The sequence below is a fragment of the Trichechus manatus genome, unplaced genomic scaffold, assembly GCF_000243295.1.
Source record: "Trichechus manatus latirostris isolate Lorelei unplaced genomic scaffold, TriManLat1.0 scaffold00034, whole genome shotgun sequence".
Taxonomy (NCBI): domain Eukaryota; kingdom Metazoa; phylum Chordata; class Mammalia; order Sirenia; family Trichechidae; genus Trichechus; species Trichechus manatus.
In genome coordinates, this window is record NW_004443970.1 from 5,946,144 (window position 1) to 5,957,241 (window position 11,098).

The 11,098-nt window shown below is 37.9% G+C and overlaps 1 pseudogene; it reads left to right on the forward strand.

Moving 5' to 3' along the window:
- The first annotated feature begins 9,546 nt into the window (after positions 1–9,546).
- Positions 9,547–10,757, forward strand: LOC101348426 (rho GTPase-activating protein 7-like; annotated as a pseudogene).
- Positions 10,758–11,098: the final 341 nt, after the last annotated feature.

Sequence of the window (11,098 nt, forward strand, 5' to 3'; positions counted from 1 at the left end):
GTTGTCCTGCAACTTCAGCCCACTGAGAAGTCAAGAAACGCTGTGAACTTGCTCTTTATCCAGCTTTTTTAATTTTAAGTTTGAGTTATAAGTTTGAGAGCAATGCTCTTTCTTATTCTCCAAATCATTCCTTTCTTTCTTTGTTTTTTTTTAAAGTAATTAAATAACCCATGGATCAGAATATAAGAATCCATTTTAAAGAGGAAGTAAGGAGTAAGATTGCAAACATTCTCACTCTTACTCTTAAATGAAAGTATTCAAATTTTAATCTATCAGAGGATCCTAGTATAAAAAAAATTTCAGTCACTCCTTGATACCGTAACTATTCTGGGATATTGCTCAAAGTCCTGTCTAGGCATATGATCAGTAAGTGCATTCTCAAATGCCACTGTGAACATTGAAGTTGACACACCTCCCAGGAAAGGAACTTATATCCGTCACATTTTATCTTGATGCACATGGAGCTGTGTTTCAAAGGGAGGGAATTTCCCTAACCTGCCTATCTTATAATACAGATATTGTGAGATCCAGTTGCTTCTGACATCAGATCCTTTGTCTACTGTTTTATATTCCCCTCATGCTGCACCTCTTCACAAAGATAGTCAAACAGCACAGCTGGAGTTAATAAACTGAAAGAGGAGGCCCATTACCAGTTACAGACATTTCTGTTGTTTGGGGCTTTCAGTATTTCATTATCTCTGCATCAGCACCAGAATTCTCACAGCTGAAAAGCCATCAAAATAACGCAGCTTGAAATTGTAAATGAAGGGAATATAACAACTGCAGCACTGAACATTTGATCCTCCAGATCTTTTTTTTTTTTTTCTTCTTCTTCTTGGACGTATTTATTTACCCTTTCTTTTTTTGGCAGTCACATTCCACCACTCTGGATGTGATGGTGGGAGGGTGTTGCTATGTAATTCTTTCTCATTAAAAAAGAGATGTGAGATGTTCTTTGTGAATAGGACTGTCCACAGTTTCAATTTTCCAAACAAATATCTTGAGACAAAGTGAAGAAGTAAAAAGTGCCACAATAACAGTAAGTGTGGTGTAGTGTGTGTAAATATGTGTCTGTGTGTGTGTATTGCTTTTTTCTTTTTTGGACCTACTTAGTATTTACTGGTTGTAGCAATTTTGTCTTGTTTTATAGTCCGTTGGTTTAACACCAAAATTCCTAAGCACTCCATCACATTGGATTTTAAATCTGAACATGTAATTCTATTAATCAGTTGCGTATATCACTCCCATTAATGTTCTCATTGCACTCTTTAACCAGTTGATGTTATCATTTATGATTATAATCATTCTTTGCCTAAACCATCCTGAACTATATCCCTCTCTTGCTTCATTGTACTCCCTTAGCAACAATCATAGCCCAGTTACATCCACGTATCTACCTACTAACCAACTGCTCTTATGCTGTTGAGCATGACTGGAGTACAATATAACCATAATGATTAGTTTCATTAAATTCACATCCATGAGCTCAAGAGGGCCCTTTATGCTACCTGATAATCTGACTGCATTTTTCTGACCCATTCATTCTCTTTCTTTCCTAGATAACTATGTCATATCATTTTCTCTTTCTTCAGAATTCCAAACGTCTTCTCCCATCATCATTCTCCCTTTGTTTTTTGACTTCCCTGAAAAGATAAATGCAATAAGAGAAGAATTTCCAAAAGTTTCACTTTCACAACCACCACCTACCAGTGTCTACACCAGTATACAGCATTTTCCCTCCTTCTTATATAGACGTCCAATCTCTGAGCTTATGTAAAGCCAGTCCTCTTGTACACTATATGCCATCCCCTTACTCTCATTATTCTCTCTGCTGTCTTTTATATCCTAATGTGTTCCCTTTCTTCTGGATCAAACTGCCCATCAGTACAAACATTCTATCTATTTCACCTTTAAAAAAAAAAAAAACCCTAAATTCTCAACCTTTCACCTCCAACTTAAACACAAAACTTTTCAAAAGAGTTACCTATTCTTGATGAGTCTATTTCTTTTTCTACCAGTCTTGTAAATTCACTCCAGTTATTATTTTGATCCATCACCATACTAAAATTATTCTTTTGAAGGTCATTAAAGACGTCTGTATCGTCAAGTTCAATGAGAAATTTGTCACCTTCATATTGCATGACTTATATGTAGCATTTGACAGTTGGTCACTTTCTCTTCCTAGAAACTATTTCTTATTTTCCTGGATACGACACTCTCTAAGTTTTTCAGTCAGCAACCAAATGCCATAATCATTTGTACCTCCCAGAGATGTGCTCAGTTACTAAATAAAAGGTTAGAAGTTCACGCGTACTCAGAGGTGCCTTGGAAAAAAGGTCTGGTGATCTACTTCCAAATTAATCAGCCACTGAAAACCTTACAGGGTCACTATGAGTCAGAATCAACTCAAGGACAACTTGTCTTCTAGTTATTCAGACCAAAAACCTTAAGTCATCCTTCACTCCTTTTTTTCTCTCATAGTCTTCAAGAAGTCATCAGGAAATCATATTAGTTCTAGTCTCAAAGCATATTCAGAATGCGAAAACTTCTCATGGCCTCCACTGCAATTAGCTTGTTTCAAATCATCTTTATATTGAGTTAGTCAGTCCCTTATGTAAGGGTAACATTATGAAAAATTCTTTCTAAATCACATCAAACATGATTTCAATGTAATCACCCTGTTGTTAGCTGCCATTGAGTCAGTCCTGACTTATGGCACCCCCTACTCGTGATGACCCCATGAGTCTCAAAGTAAAACTGTGCTCCATAGGGTTTTCAAAGGCTGATTTTTAGGAAGTCAATCACCAGGCCTTTTTTTTGAGGCAGCAATTGTCGTATCTTGAGCGGTTGCTAGAAAGCTTTAAAAACCCCAGCTACTACTCACCGAACTAGGAAGTAGAACAGAAACTCTAAACACAAAGTTCAGCCTTTTATTTAGCATTGCATCAATATAATTGCTTCCAAATAAGTCTTCCCACTTGTATCTTCCATGATTTAGGAGAGTTTGTTGTTATTTTTTTTTTTTAACTTGAGTGATTTCATTCACAGGTTAGAGTGTTATGACTATGCTTTGATATTTAAGATCAACTCTCTTACATTTTGGTGTCTTGTGATATTTGAATTATTTACAAATAAAGGCAGAGGTGAAAGATCTCTGTCCTAAGCCCTAACCAGAATGCCATAATCAAAGGGGATTTCTTTTCACCATAATTAACGTTAATTTACAAAGTGCCTACAGTCATGGATTTAATTATGTCCCCCAAAAATATACATGTATCAATTTGGCTGGACAATGATTCCCAGTATTGTGTGGTTGTCCTCCGTTTTGTGATTGTAATTGTATATTAAAGAGAATTACAGTGGGATTGTAACACCCTTACTAAGGCCGCATCTCTGATCCAATGTAAAGGGAGTTTCCCTGGGTGTGGCCTGCACCACCTTTTATCTTACAAGAGATAAAAGGAAAGGGAAGCAAGTGGAGAGTTGGGGGACCTCACACTGAAAGGGGCTGCATGGGAATTTCACATTTATTGTTTATTGTCAGCAGCGTAGGCCTAGCATCTCGAGTATTGTGGTATTGTCAATGCATAGCTTGCATAGTTCACTTTTGCATGCTCCCATGATTCTGATTTATTTTCCTTCTCTCTTCCCTCTTGTGTTCCCATGATTTTAAAAGTTTAAAATTAACCTAAGTTCCTCTTTGGGAGGTAGAACAACAAGTGATAGAATCTGGAAGTAAAATGCCTGAACAAGGAAACATCATCTTGTGGCTGTAACCAGGATGTCAGTCGAAAGGTCAACATGTCTGGAGTGTGCTTAATGAGGCTGGCCACGCCAGAGGGGAACCTACATTCCACAGATTCCTTGGACTTTGATTTCTTCCTATATAACCCTCTGATCAGCCTCCCGACTAGGAGGCAGATTTTTGGAGGAGCTCATTCCCCTCTGTCTCCTGTATATCGATATACAATAAAAACCCTCTTGCTACTAACCTCACCCCTGTCTCAGTATTGGTTTCTGTGTCAGGCGGCTCAGACCCACCACTGCAGTAACAATACCACCAAGAAAGCAGTGCCAGGAGCACAGCGCATCCTTTGGACCCGGGGTTCCTGCTCTGAGAAGCTCCTAGTCTGGGGGAAGATTGATGAGAAGGCTGACAGAGAAAGTCTTCCCTTGGAGCTGATGCCCTGAATTTGGACTTCTAGCCTATATTACTGTGAGGAAATAAACTTCTCTTTGTTAAAGCCATCCACTTGTGGTATTTCTGTTATAGCCACACTACATAACTAAGACACCTACTAAGAGTCAAGAATCATGCTATATAATGGGGGCCCTAGCCACAAACATTACACAGTTTCTGACCTCAAAATATTTTTAGTCTAGTGCCTGTTACAAACTACTAACCAGGTTAACACAAGGGACAGTAGAAAGTGCTTCGAGGTAGTAAGAGCAAAATGCAGTGGGAACACACAGCATCCGTGCTTAATTGGTCTTGAGGCACAGTGGCATTTTATAACTTTTTGGGGTTCAGCTTTTTTTTTTTCTTTTTTCCTTTCAATTTTCAGAGAAAATTTATGATAAATGCTTCTTCGCCTTTAGCCTCAATAGTCTGAAATTCTAAAGTTACAAAAATAAAATTGTATTCAGTGAGATTCCACTGTCACTACCTGCTATGTTCTGAATAACGACAATGTGACCATTACTGTAACCACATAATTAGAAGTATTATGCTAAAAATGTAAAAAGGGAAGTTTTGCCTATGAATAGGAAGGTAGACCACATTGTCTTTATTCAAGAAGAATAATTTCGTATCTCATGATGAAAGAGTTGTAGAGCAGGAACCAAGAGATCTGACTCACCATGTCCCTTGACAGGATTTATTAGCTCTGTCTCTGTTTCACGCTCATTTTAACAGAGGTATTCAGTTCAATCTATTGAAAGGAATAATGACCTTTTATGTTATATGTGTTGGGCACTATGCTAGGATCCCTGAGAGATGCAAAGATGGTCAGACATGGAATAAAGATTTGATAATACACTGGAGAAGATGAATGCATACAAGGTTAGCTAAAATACAACAGAGACAATTTGGGCACCTAATTAAAAAAACAAAATACAGACAACTGTCCTGAGGAGACCGAGAAATAAATTGTCTTTGAGACTTAGAAATACTTTTTTTCCCACACTTTCTTTCCCAGACTCTTTTGCCGCTAGACTTTCTCAGACACTTGCAAGAAAACAAACCAAACCCATAGCTGTCAAGTCCATTCTGACTCATGGTGACTCCGTGTTTTACAGAGTAGAACTGCGCCATATGGTTTTCTTGGCTATAATCTTTACTGAAGCAGATCACCAGATTTTTCTTCTATGGCACTGCTAGGGGGGTTTGAACTGCCAATCATTATGTTAGTAGTCAAGCGTAAACTGTTGGCCCAGGGACCCTTCAGACACTTAAGTGGGGATTTATTCAAAATAGAACAATTGCGGAACAGCACATCCTAACTCTATGGCTGTAGAGTGGCAGGGGCACTAGAGAAGTGAGTAGTGTAACCCTCACTGTCTGTGCCATATAGTGCCCTCTATAGTTTGAAAAGTGTTTTCTTAATAAATAGCCCCCAAGCCTGATTCTCTGTCCCTCCTGGAGATTCTGGGAGCTTCCCTATATACTTTACTCAATTTTCCTTCTGCTTAAACTAACTAAAGAGGATTCTGTTTTATATAGCTGACATTTAAGTCATGGAAATAAAGAAGTAATATATTCTTATAGTTAAGTGCAAAGGTTTAGAATTATATTTTGTGTTTAAATCCTTACTTTTCCATTTATTTTTTACATGCCTAGGGGCAACTTACCTTTATTTCTCAAAAACTCAGTTTCTTATTTCATATTTAGAATAATCTAATACCTAATTTATGAGATTAATGCAACTATTAAAAGAGTTAATGCACCTAAAGAATGTAGAACAGTGTCTGTCCTTAGTGAGAACTCAATAAAAATTAGTTAATATTACTTGAGTAGTAATCCAAACAAATGCTTTCTTGGCTCCAAAGTCCCTATTTTTTAACTGTTACACACTATCTCTCATGATATTGTAACCTCCCAATCTGTCCTTTTGAATTTGGAACACGTTTCCAAGAAGCTGTTCTTACTGAGAAAGGATCAGTTTATTTTTTACCCCTGGAATTGTACATCACTGCCTTCAAATATAAAAGCATGTAGTATATATTATGTTTCCTTCAAAGTTTTTCCTATCATGATTATCAGCTCCTTACTGTTGGAAAAAATATACTAATTTCAATTAACTTAAACTCCAATTACAAGAAAAGGAAAAACATGTAACTATTCTAAGATTACCCAACTGAGTATAACAGTATCCTGTGGAGGAGGTAGATGTACCTGGCCACAGGCAGAGAATTTAAGATGAGTTTCTTGTTATAGATACTGATTATCCTTGCAAAATGGTATGACTGAGACATTAAAAGATTCATGGAGCTTCAAAGAGATGCTTCTCATTTTTACTTTCATTAAGGTTTGATTCATGAACTTTCAAAGCATAACCATGGATGATACTTTGCAATCATTCCTTGAATACAAAAAAAAAAAAAAGAAAAGGGTATCTCCTTGTTGATTTAAGTATGTTTTATACTGATGGCATAGAACATCTTAGCAAAAATAAAACACATTAAATTTATTGGGAGTTATTTAACTTCTTTGACATTATTCCATTCATTTTAAAACATTCTTGTTTTAAAATTATTTAAAATGCATCAGAGCAGGACAGCGATTATTAACATGTGAGTGATTCTCACCTTTGCCCTTTATTTTCAGCTGCTCTCTTCCCTCCCTTAAATTCCTGTCTAAGTAGATTTTCTCTACCCAGGAAGAGGCAGGACAGAATGGAAGGAGATAATTGGCTAGAGAAGATAGATTTATCTACATAGTAAAGAGCTTGGAGTAAAGGGGATGAGAAATCTAAAAGAAGGAAGAGATGTTGAAAAGCTTCATGGGATAGTTGGGAGAATCTAGAAGACTTGACAGGAGAAAGATGTGGCAATCTCTTTCTGTAGAGATTCATAGCCTTGGAAACCCTATGGGGCAGTTTTACTCTGTCCCAGAGGGTCTCTGTGAGTCAGAATCCACTCCAGGCAATGGGTAGAGGACTTGATGAAGGAGAGACTCTGGAACAATTTTATGTCATGAGAGAACTTGGGGAAAAAAAAAGAAAATTTGAAGAATATTACTCTGCATAATAACCCACACGTCTGCCAATTTGACATACTTTGAGGGCTTGCATGTTGCTGTGATGCTGGAAGTTATGCCGCTGATATTCAAACACCAGCTGGGTTAACTGTGGGGGACTGGTTCCTCTTGAAAACATGTCCAAAGTGTGTAAGACACAGTCTCGCCATCCTTGCTTCTAAGGAGCATTCTGGTTGTACTTCTTTCAAGAGAGATTTGTTTACTCTTTTGGTGGTCCATGGTATATTCAATATTCTTCACCAACATCACAACTCAAAGGCATCAATTCTTCTTCAATTTTCTTTATTCATTGTCCAGCTTTTGCATGCATATGAGGTGACTGAAAACACCATGGCTTGGGTCAGGTCCACTTTAGTCCTTGTCTTAGTCATCTAGTGCTGCTACAACAGAAATTCCACAAGTGCATGGTTTTAATGAAAAGAAGTTTATTTCCTCATAGTCAAAGCAGGCTAAAAGTCCAGATTCAAGGTCTCAGCTCCAGGGGAAGGTTTTTTCTCTCTGTTGGCCTTCTTCTCTTTGGTGTTCCCCCAGACTAGGAGCTTCTCGGCAGAGGACCCTGGTCCAAAGGATGTGCTCTGCTCCCAGCACTGCTTTCTTGATGGTATAAGGCCCCCCTGTCTCACTGCTCACTTCTGTCTTTTATATCTCTAGAGATTGCCTCAAGACACAATCCAGTCCTGTAGATCCAGTCCTGCCCTATTAACACAACTGCCACCCATCCTCCCTCATTAACATCATAGAGGCAGGATTTATAACATATAGGAAAATCACACAGTACCAGGAATCATGGCCCAGCCCAACTGATCTACACATTTTTGGGGGGACATAATTCAAACCATGACAGTCCTTAAAGTGACCTATTTGCTTTTTAACATTTGAAAGGTCTTTTGCAGCAGATACGCCCAATGCAATGCATCTTTTGATTTCTTGACTGCTGCTTCCATGGGTGTTGATTGTGGATCCAAGTAAAATGAAATCCTTGACAACTTTAGTCTTCTCTGTTTATCATGATGTTGGTTACTGTTTCAGTTGTGAGGATTTTTGTTTTCTTTATCTGGAAGTGTAATCCATACTGAAGGCGGTGGTCTTTGATATACATCAGTGTTTCAAGTCCTCTTCACTTTCAGCAAGCAAGGTTGTGTCATCTGCATAACGCAGGTTGTTAATGAGTCTTCCTCCAATCCTGATGCCCCATTCTTCTTCCTATAATCCATCTCCTCAGATTATTTGCTCAGCATTCAGATTGAATAAGTATCATGAAAGGATACAACCCTGACACACATCTTTCCCTACTTTAAACTGCCTCTTGATCTATGTACACGTTCCTCATGAGTACAGTTATGGAATTCCCATTCTTCACAATGTTATCTATAATTTATTATGATCCACACAGCACACAGACATGACTTCACCTAAGTTCTAAAGGCATAAGCAGCCCGAACACTAATATTTAAAGACAGTAAAACCTAAATTTTCAATTTCTTGAAGGGTTAACATCCTCAGTGAATTTGAGAATTCAGAATTATTTCATGATGTATTAAATAGTCTGAAAAGCTTTACTTAAAGTGGACACTACAAAAACCAACCATGTCATTATAGCTTGATAATCAAAGTAGTAAAACATAGTAATGGGGATGTAAAAGCTGTGATGAAGGATATAGATGTTTGACAAAATCCACTCCAGAAGTTGTAATGAGTTGCCTGGTTCAAAAAGCTTTGGAATATAATATTTTGAGTTGAATATCAAGGTCTGCCACTCACTAACTCAAGATTTTTGACAAGATACTTCTTTCTAAATCTCATCTAGAATGGGGAAATAAAAAATAATAGCTACTTCATATGGCTATTTTGAGAGCTAAGATATGACCTTAAGTATATCCCATCCGAAGAGATAGGATAGGAATAGATTTGATGCACTGAACACCAATGAGCTAAGGCCAGACAAGTTGTGGAATGATATCAAGGACATCATACATGAAAAAAAACAAGATGTGTTCAAGTATAACAGCGATTGTGTGGATGGCACAGGATTGGGCAGTGTTTCTTTCTATTGTACACAGAGTCACTATGAGTTGGAACCAACTCATGGCACTTAACAACAAGAAGGAAGAAAAGGTTTTTATTCCTAAGTGTTCCAGTTAAAGTCCTAGGGCTTATACTAATTGGTTTGGTTGGCCCATTTGGAGAAATATCCCAGATCCAAACATGAATCAAGGCTATTCAATGCTTTAATTATCCAGGCCTGGGCCACATATCCTCTCTTGATATCCTGCAGTGGGGCTATCCATATGGAAGTCACATGGACTGAAAAAGGGCAGGTGAACAAATCCTGGATTCAGGCTTTGCACCAATATGAATAAAAATGCCATGGATTGTGTCAATTATGAGAGAAAGTCTGTTCATAATATGACAGACATATTGAAGCAGTTTTTTTTTTTTTTTTTTGAGGTTTTTCCTGAGCTACTAAGGACAAATAAACTCTCAGAAATCTTCCTAAGGATCTACCAATATGTGCCCTAGAACCAGTGCCTCCAGGCAGGCATGACTGTTGTTATGCTCCTGCCTGATGAGAACCTGGAGGTTTTACAGACACTTTATTTCTTAAGTGACAGCACAGCAGCTGTAAAAGAAAACCAGATAACTCCAATCAACCTTATTCCACCTTAACATCCAGAAGAGTGAGAATTCTTCTCCAGATCAGAAAGATTTGAATGAAAACTAGCTGTCACTTAAGGCCTTGCCCATATGATTGCTGAGTGTAAGAAGCTTTTCCAGGTACTGGAGGAAATGAGCCAATGTCGGAATATGTCTTATACCAAAAAAGAGCTGAAGTCCATCACTCTGGAAGCATTGGCACAATTAAGCAATGACAAGTCAACTGACTATTACCACTTCCTCCAGAAGTGGGTGGAAAGCTATTTAAAAAGATCAAAGAGATGTTTAAAGGATGGATCATCTACTCATGAGCAGGCTGAACTCTCTTGTAAGATGAGTAAATGACCCACTCTAAGACTTAGAATGCTCATCATCAAAGACCATTTTATGCCTGAGGAAATATTAAAGCTCCTACTTAAAGAGTAGTACATCTGGACGTAGAACTACTAGATTCCAAAGTCACTGAAATCCTGGACAGTCAAACTGAAATTTACCATTATGTTCAAAATAATATGGCACCCAATCCTGCTCAGGACTACATTGCTTTGAGAACATGGACAACTAATTTACTCAAGGGATTATGTGCTCTTTTACTCACCTCCATTGATCACAACTGTGCACCTGTGGTGGGTATGAGGATTTATGTGCTTCCATACTAGTCTCTGACTGAAGCCTTTAGGTCAGGACATTCCAAACTCACCTATACATACAGAGCTGATTTAAGGACCACCAACCAGAGTGGGACACAAAGACTTTTGGACATCTGTAGGCAGTCAGAATTGCAAAGATGCAAGACTCTTTCAGTAACCAGAACACTGAGACCAAAGACACCAAATCTAGGTGATTACTCAAGCAAAGCAACTGTATCAACCATTTGGGCATTTGATTCTAGAACCCTTGCCAGTCTTCTGAAAAATAAATTCTGCATGAGATTCTGAAAGAAAGAGTTCTACAAGTTGGACTGTAGGAATCTAGACAATAGTGATTTGATACTTTAAAAAAAATTGTTTTATTTTTTGTTGTTGTTGAGAATATATATTGCAAAACATACACCAATTCAACAGTCTCTACATGTACAGTTCCATGACAATTACGACATTCTTAGAGTTGTGCAACCATTCTCACCCTCCTTCTCTGAGTTGTTCTGCCCCATTAACATAAACTCAGTGCCCCCAAAGTTCTCAT